The sequence below is a fragment of the Olea europaea genome, chromosome 9, assembly GCF_002742605.1.
Source record: "Olea europaea var. sylvestris chromosome 9, O_europaea_v1, whole genome shotgun sequence".
Classification (NCBI taxonomy): Eukaryota; Viridiplantae; Streptophyta; class Magnoliopsida; order Lamiales; family Oleaceae; genus Olea; species Olea europaea.
The window spans coordinates 11,476,637-11,485,094 of NC_036245.1; positions in this window are offsets into that span (position 1 = coordinate 11,476,637).

The following is an 8,458-nucleotide window of genomic DNA, read 5'->3' on the forward strand; positions in this document are numbered from 1 at the left end:
GGACGTATTCAGAATTGGATTCAAGATCGGACTACAAAATTTTAAATTGGACTGCTGCGCGGGAAAAAAATTTACGCATAAAATACTAGTTTTAAAAAAATAAATGAAAAATACCTATGGACTTGAGTTGGGGGAGGGGACTACAGCCTAACCCAACCCCTCCTTAAATCCGTCTCTGGTGTGAATAAGTTCGAAATCAATTTATTTCGAACTCAATTAAATGTTCAATTTTAAATTTAGTCATTTTCAAAGCCTTCTTGAAAGGGATCCAGTTTTGAATTAATTTCCAACTCATAATTAAATGTTCAATTTTAAATTAAGTCATTTTCAATTGCCTTCTTGAAAGGGAAGGCGTCGAAATAATTCAACTTTTGAATGGTCAAGAAAGACCATGAATTTTTAACTTTAAAAAATACTCAACCAATTTGACCTTTTGCTCCATACGAGCTGACGGGAACTTTTACGTGTATATGCTGTTTCATCCAAATTTTTATGCCCTCTGTTTGGTTTTGATTTCTTACCCCAAAAATCAAATTTTTTTTTACCGCTACTCAACATAATCAATCCTCATTTTTGACTTCTTCACGCACAGAAGAGACCTAATTTTCTATTTAGTGATCAAAAAATTAATTTTAATAATCACTATCGAACATGCCCTAAGTCTTCCTATACAAAAATTCAATTTTTTTTACTGTTACTCAACATAATTAGCCGTCGTTTTTTACTTTTTCAGTCACATATTAAACTCACTTTCTCTCTAACGATCAAAAAAATGATTCTCATAATCACTATCGAACATACCTAATTCTTCATATACAAATAGAAGTCCATAATCAAGACTTCACAAATCCATTTCTCATCTATTTGGGCCCAGTCCACTAGCATCCTCTTTTGAGAGTTGGACTTGGTCCACTAGCCCCCTCTTGACTCATTTTTGTTCCTCTTCATTTTTTATTCAAGGTAAATTGTTCAAAACTTGAGATTAACCCTTCTCACCCACCTCTCTCACAATCATTTTTTCTCGTTCCAGCAGTTGATTTAATCATTGAAGTGCAAATGATCATCCAACATTTTTTTTGAGACGTAAACTTTGTACCTTAACAGTCTATTTAGATGTGCGGTGATACTTAGGTGAATGAGGAGGTGGTTGAGAATCTATTGTTCACTTGATAGGGCTAATTTTGAAGTCAGCAACCGTTGTAAATAAAATGTTAAAAATGAAACCACTAACTTTAAAGGATGGTTTTAAGTTATGAATATTAATAAAGGGATGGAAAATGCTTATATATATATATTCCTTATCTTAAAAGAGAGAATGTGAGGTTTACTATTCATTTTTGTAACACGGGTTTTCACACGAAACTGGTTTGACAATAGTAAATTATTTTATTTAATGGCGCTGTAGCATTCTTTTCACATGCCATTTCATCACCATTCTTACATTTCATTTCACTGCGACGTCACATCCACTATAATATTTCTCAATTTTCACACACTACTTCACTTAATTATAGACAATACTATATATATTATATAATAAAGAAACGAAATTATATATATAGATTATTAAAAAAAATTGCAGACAAAAATAGAACAATTTAATAAAGTTTTCAAATTAAATTCAAATGATTTAAAGAAAAAATAAATATGATTTAATACAAATTTAACGTATGTTGTTCTATCATAAATAATGTATAAAGATTATTTTATTAAACTAAATTAAAGAATAAAGTAAAAGAATGTTACAAAAAAATAAATAAATAATATATATAAATATTATTTAATTAATTAAACTGAAAAAATTAAATTTTAAAAAGAAAATCAAAAAATCTCTTCGTGGACGAAAAGAATCACTCCATCCACATAGGGAACTCTCCTTTTAAAAGAAGAAAGAACTCTCCTTTTAACTCCATGCACGGAGTGATCTGCATGGAGTGGAATCACTGCATGCACGGAGTAGTGATAATTTTTTTTAATTTTATTATAGTAAATTTTTTATTAATAAATATTTAATTTAAAAAAATAAATATATCTAAATATCTTGAAGTTAATATTTTTTTTATCTATAAATAAGTAGTTTTTACAAATATAAGTTTTTTTTATTACTTTTAAATAATTTGAAATGATTTTTTTATTTAATCACTTACAAATATCTTGTTATTAATATTTAATTTAATGTAAAAAGTTATAAGTAAAAAAATCACTTCGAGTCATTTAAAAATAATTAAAAAATTTATAATTATAAAAGCTACTTATAAATAAAAAAAAATATTAATAAAAACTTACTATAAAAAAATAAAAAAACAAAAAACATATGAAAACTTGCATACAGTGATTACCTTCCATGCAAGCCATGAACACTCCGTGCAGGTGAAATTCACCCGTGCACGGAGTATTAACCAATTTGTGCACGGAGTTACCTTTTTTTTTTTTTTTTTTTTTTTTTTTTTATTTATAATATTTTTTTTTTAATATTTTTTTTTTTTTTTTTTTTCTTTTTTTTTTTTTTTTTTTTTTTTTTTTTTAATTATAGTAATTTTTTATTAATAGTTAGTTTAAAAAATAAATATATCTAAATATTTACTAAAAAATGTAGAAGTTAATAATTTTTTACCTATATGTAGCTTTTACAATTATAAGTTTTTTCTATTATTTTAAATAACTTGAAGTGCTTTTTTTTACTTATAAATAATTTTTTACATTTTAAAAATAAAAAATAACTTTTACGTAAAAATTATTTTAAAAATATTATTACTAATAAAATTATAGGATATGATTGATAGTTAATAACGTGAGAAAATGAAAAAAGAGTATCGTATGTCAGATTCAAAGTATGTAAGTTGCAGGTAAAATTAAAAACGACATCATTTTTATTTAACCAATTAAAAAAAAATGCTACAATATGACAAAAATATTATTAAAAAAATATTACTACTAATAAAATTATAAGATATTAAGATATTATTGATAGTTGATACCAAACTAGTTTCAAACAAGCTCTGAAAACCAATTGTGAGTCAAATTCAAAGGACAATCCAATATTCATTTTTATAGTTCTAATTCTTGTCAAACTCAAATGGACCAGCTTAGAGCACAATTTATGTAATTTATTTAAATGAGCAAAAGACTTAAAACTAGAATTGGGCAGGGGCTGCGCGAACGCAGGCCCCCTCTATCACAAATTATGACGTAGGCTCGACCACTTGGGCCGACCTTAGACGGACGCCCCTCCTAAGTGCAATGGAAATTGCCAATCTAGGCCATGGGCCTTCTTGATCACCTATTGACCCCGTCCAGGTAAGTATAGAGCCTGTTGTCCTATCTTCAATTTATATAGCCCACTAGTCCAATATCCAATAAGTTTTCAATCGATGTGGGATGAATGAATCTTTGTCAAGAGTCAAGGTACTGAATTTTGGGATTTTTCATTCAAAAGCTATACTGGCAGGAGGGTTGCTTGAGGAGGATGGACAATGGTGCATTGAAATGGATAGTATTTACACGGGTTGTGACCGGGTATTTTATAAACATTTTTATTCTTCTCAATCTACAAAAGAACAAATGGATCGGCACAGTTGAGGGAGTGAGTGCACTCATCTCTGAGGAATTGCAGCCGAGTTTTTGTACCTTTCATGGCGGAGGAGGTCAACTCTGCTTTGTTTTAGTACGGGGACTTTCAAAGCGCCATGACTGGATGCCTTTAATGCCGTTTGTTCCCAGAGAAATTGAGATACTATCGGAGATTCTGTGTTGGATTTCTGTCTGAAGGTCTTTAACAACGGCAATTCAATCAGCATGGTTTATTGAGCAAGATGTCCCACCGGGTTGAGTGGGATTTTTTATGGTAGTGATGGAACGCATAGGTTTTCGAGAACTTTGGTTGCGACTTTTTTATGACTGCATATCAACATCTACTCAAGCTTTTCTTATCAATTATGAAGCCAAAGGAAGGTGTCGACCATCACTGTGCCTGAGACAAGGCTGCCCCCATCCCTATATTTATTTCTTCTCTGCCTGGGGGATTTGTCTACTTTAGTGCACCAGTTTAAAGTGAATGACAGATTCAGGGAAGGGGTTTTAGTTGTACTCAAATAGGGCCATGGGTGAATCAGATGTTCTTTACAAAATTAATATCACAAAAATAACTTACCTCAAATGATTATTTTTATAACTAACTGATTCGCTTCTTCTTTAAACACTAAACTCATATTAATATTAAAAACGATAATATGAAGGTCAAAATAATCTTGCCCGTGCATTGCACGGGCGATAGACTAGTGTGTGTGTGTATATATATATATATATGGCATAGTCCATTTTAGCCGTTGGTTCAATGTTTACTTGGGCCTAATAGAGGTGAAGGTTAAATCCCAAAATTAAGTTTAGGTTTGTGGGCCAGATATTAAGCCAATCTGCACAACTCTCATTATGGCCCAAGTAGCCTGTAAGGTTAACTTTTATATGTTCAAGGGAAATCTAATATTATAGATACAATTCAAAAATACATTAAAGATTTACTAATTTCAAACTTTTTTTAAAAAAAAATTTTACATGCAATTTTGTAACACAATATTCTCTCCACAAGCACCACCGCTACTGCTGTCATTAATTGTAATAAATTGTGTTACATTTGTAACCATTAATATTTCTGGCTTTCTGTTGTAATCGTCACTTATGCTTAAACTTTGGTCGCCCCAATCACTTGTAATATATCATGTTACATTATCATTGACATTAGAGTTAGTTGTCTCAATGGTCATTGAAATTATGTCTATGTTTTCAGCTGCTCGCTGAAATTTAAGATGTCGAGTTTTGATCATTGAACTTATCAAAACGTTGGACATTAATCACTAACTTAACATTTGTTCTAATTCTTTAATGAAATTAGTGACTTGGCTAACGGAATATATACGTGGTACCCGTCACACTGTTAACAAATTGTGAGGCCTTCAATTGCTTACAAAATTTTGGAAAATATATTCGATTGCTCACTAAACATTGAAAAACGTCTTTAATTGCTTACTAAACTTTGAAAAATGTCTTCGATTGCTCATTGAGCTTTGAAATTGTTGAATTTTGACCACTAAACTTAAAAAAATGATGTCGACTTATTGTTCGTTAAAAAATATGTGGTGCAATCACACGGATCGGGTAAAAGTAATAAAGTGGACAAAAGAATTCATGTTGTCGATTCCACGAGAAATAATTACCCAATTACACAATCGTTAATTTTCATTTTAACATTTATTGCAGAATTTTAAACTATATTCATCATTTGAAAAATTCAAATTTATTGTATATCTCGTTGTTAAAATTATATTAATATTTAGATTTTACAACCAAGCATACAATAAATTTAATTAAATGAATTTCATTTGCTTTTGGTCCCTCCAAGAAATGGATTGTGTTTCGTTACAAAAATTCAAATTTTAGTTAAATTTATTGTATATTTCGTTGTAAAATCCATTAAATTAAATTTATTATGTTTCGTTGCAAAATTCAAATATTAATTTAATTTTAACAACAAAACACACAATAAATTTAAATTCTATGAATGATGAAAATAGTTTAAAATTCTACAAAATATATTAAAATTCAATTTAACTATTGTGTAATTGAGTAATCATTTCTTGTGAAATCAACAACCTAAACTCGTTTGTCCACTTTATTACTTTTACGCAACCCGTGCAATTGAGTTGCATGTTTTATCAATGAACTATAGGTAGGCATCATTTTCATAAATTTAGTGGCCAAAGTTTGACCACCTCAAAGTTCAATGAGTAATCGATCGCTTTTTTCAAAGTTTAGTGAATAATCGGAAGCCATCTTCAAAGTTCAGTGAGCGATTAAAGACATTTTTCAAAGTTTTGTGAGAAATCGAAGACGTAACAATTTGTTAACAGTGTGACGGAGCGCCACGTGTATATTTTTTTAGTCAAGTCACTAATTTCATTAAAGAATTAGAATGGATGTTAAGATAGTGAGTTTACATCCAAGTTTTGATAAGTTTAATGGTCAAAACTAGACATCTTAAATTTCAGTGAGCGTTTCAAAGACAGAGACATAAATTCAGTGACGTGACATCACCTCTAGTGACTACCTCCCCAAACCCAAGAATCACCTCCATTAGTCAAATTGAACGCCAACAGCACCAATACCTCCCCGAACTGAACGAAGGTTGTCGCCTTCCCAAAAGTTCACCCAACTCTGCTGCGCCAATCGATTTGAAAATTGGAAGAATTAATTGAAAAAGATCGATTGATAAAACTAACCAAAATGAACTGGCAGAGGGGGAATCCGAGGTGGTGGTCATGATGTAAAGACAATGACAAAAATGAATTAGTAGAGGCAGAGGAAGATGAAGAGGCCATTTGAATGAACGGGTTTCAAATCTAAACTCAGGTGGTGTAAGCCTTGAAAGTCAAGATTATTTTAAAATTTCTTTCTTTCCAGAAATGGCCAAAGAAATCGAGATTTAAATAAATTAGTGAGGGATGCAATTAATATATTTTGATTTATTTGAGAACCCAATTTATCAAGGTCAGGAAGTTATTCAAGGTCCAAAACGACAAAAACTCAAAGTTAATGGGCTACTTTTTCATTATCAGATAGCCATCTTTAAAATGTAACATTATCGAATCGTACATTTAGAGTTGAATTTGACATGTTTGCTCATTTAAAAGTTCAAATTTTCAGTTCATTGTGAAGTAGAGAGCTCTTTAAATTGATATAAAAAACATTCATTACAACTCGAGTTCAACCCTCTAATAATTGGACGAAACAAGTCTTCATGTTCATCGAGTATTGTAAAGTGCTAAAGTTAGGTAATTTCTTCGAATAAGTGCTTTAATGCTTTATAAATAGGCAAAGAATACCCTTGTGATTGGATCAGGGCCAATCTTGTGATTGTCGAGACTCAATGCAAAATCCATAAATTAGGCTTTCAAATCGACATCAATGTAAAATTCAACAATATATTATCCAAACATATTGCTAAGTTGAAACTTAACATTAAAACAACAAATAAATATATTATAAAATAACAAAACCAACAATGTTTCACTCATCGCACAAATATAGTTTTCAATATAGTTTCTATGTGCGCTTATACCATTGTTGATACTATAATAACCAATCATTTAAGCCGACGAAATCATAATTATATAAGTAGACAAGGTTTCAAACATTTCCAATACATTCAATAACAAGTTAGGGCAAGCCCCTCAGGGCACAGCCCTGTAGTGCAAAAGACATGAGTGAGATTATCTCACGCCTTGTTGAAGTGTTGGATTCGATTCCTAATACATGGAATTAGACTCCTTGTAGGCGCAGTGTACAGACAACTCTTGTTTCCTGACCCGTTAAGGCACATCCCTCGATTTACCTCCCTCACAAAGCTCTAAGGACGGGACAGTGGAGGCCCTCAAAGTTGGGATTCAACCTTTTAATAACAAGTTAGGGCAAGTCATTCATTGCTTACCTGAAAAGTAGAATTTTGACAAAAATTATGAAATCACACTTTTGAGAATTCCACTGTCATAACTCACAAGCTTGAAATAAAAATTTAACATCAAACACAAATACAAATATACAATTTTATTGCATTAATATATTCATTATAAATCTAGAATCTTATTGCAAATTGCATAAAGACGGGGTACAAGGATATGATGCTCAGAATGGGTTTTCATTCTATGATCACTATGATTGTGGATGGACAACAGGAAAGGTCTCAATTTAAGCGTGTCGAAAATTTCTAACAAAATCAAAATAAATAACTTCGATGTCCTTCAAATTTTAGATTTACGTAATGTCTCAAAGTACAACCTTTTTCTGTCATCAATCAAAGACCAAGCTGTGAAAATTGTGTGCAATTTAAAAAACTACTCATTAGCCAATATGAAAACTGATTTCTAAAGTTAATACATTATTAATCCAGAAGAGCTATAATTCTTAGAAAATTACATTGCACGGACTGATGACTTAAAGCAACAAATATAATAATATGGGTCTGCGCATAAAGAACTCTTAAACTTGGAAATGCAAGCTGTTGAGGCATATCAAATTACATAGCACATGGTCCATTTTTTTATTTATTTTTTTATTTTTTTAAGCAGCCAAATGAGAAAACACAAGCTTAAATTGATAAAAACCACCCATTCTAAATTAATCAAAGCCTAATTCTCAAAAATTAACGAACAGGATAAGATGCCAAAAAAAAACCCAAATTAAAGAAAAAATGTAAAATTGAAAATCCATAAGGAAAAATATACCTTTTAAAACAGTGAGTTAATGGGACAAACCATAGGGAAGTGAGTTAAAGTGTGGTATGTAGATGAGGAGCCGCCGCCTACGACGGTGGAGAAGAAAGAAGAGGAGAAAACGAATGAGAAAAACTCACTTCAAAAATAGAAAAAAAAAAAAAAAAACCCCTTTTATATTTTTAATTCATCGAATA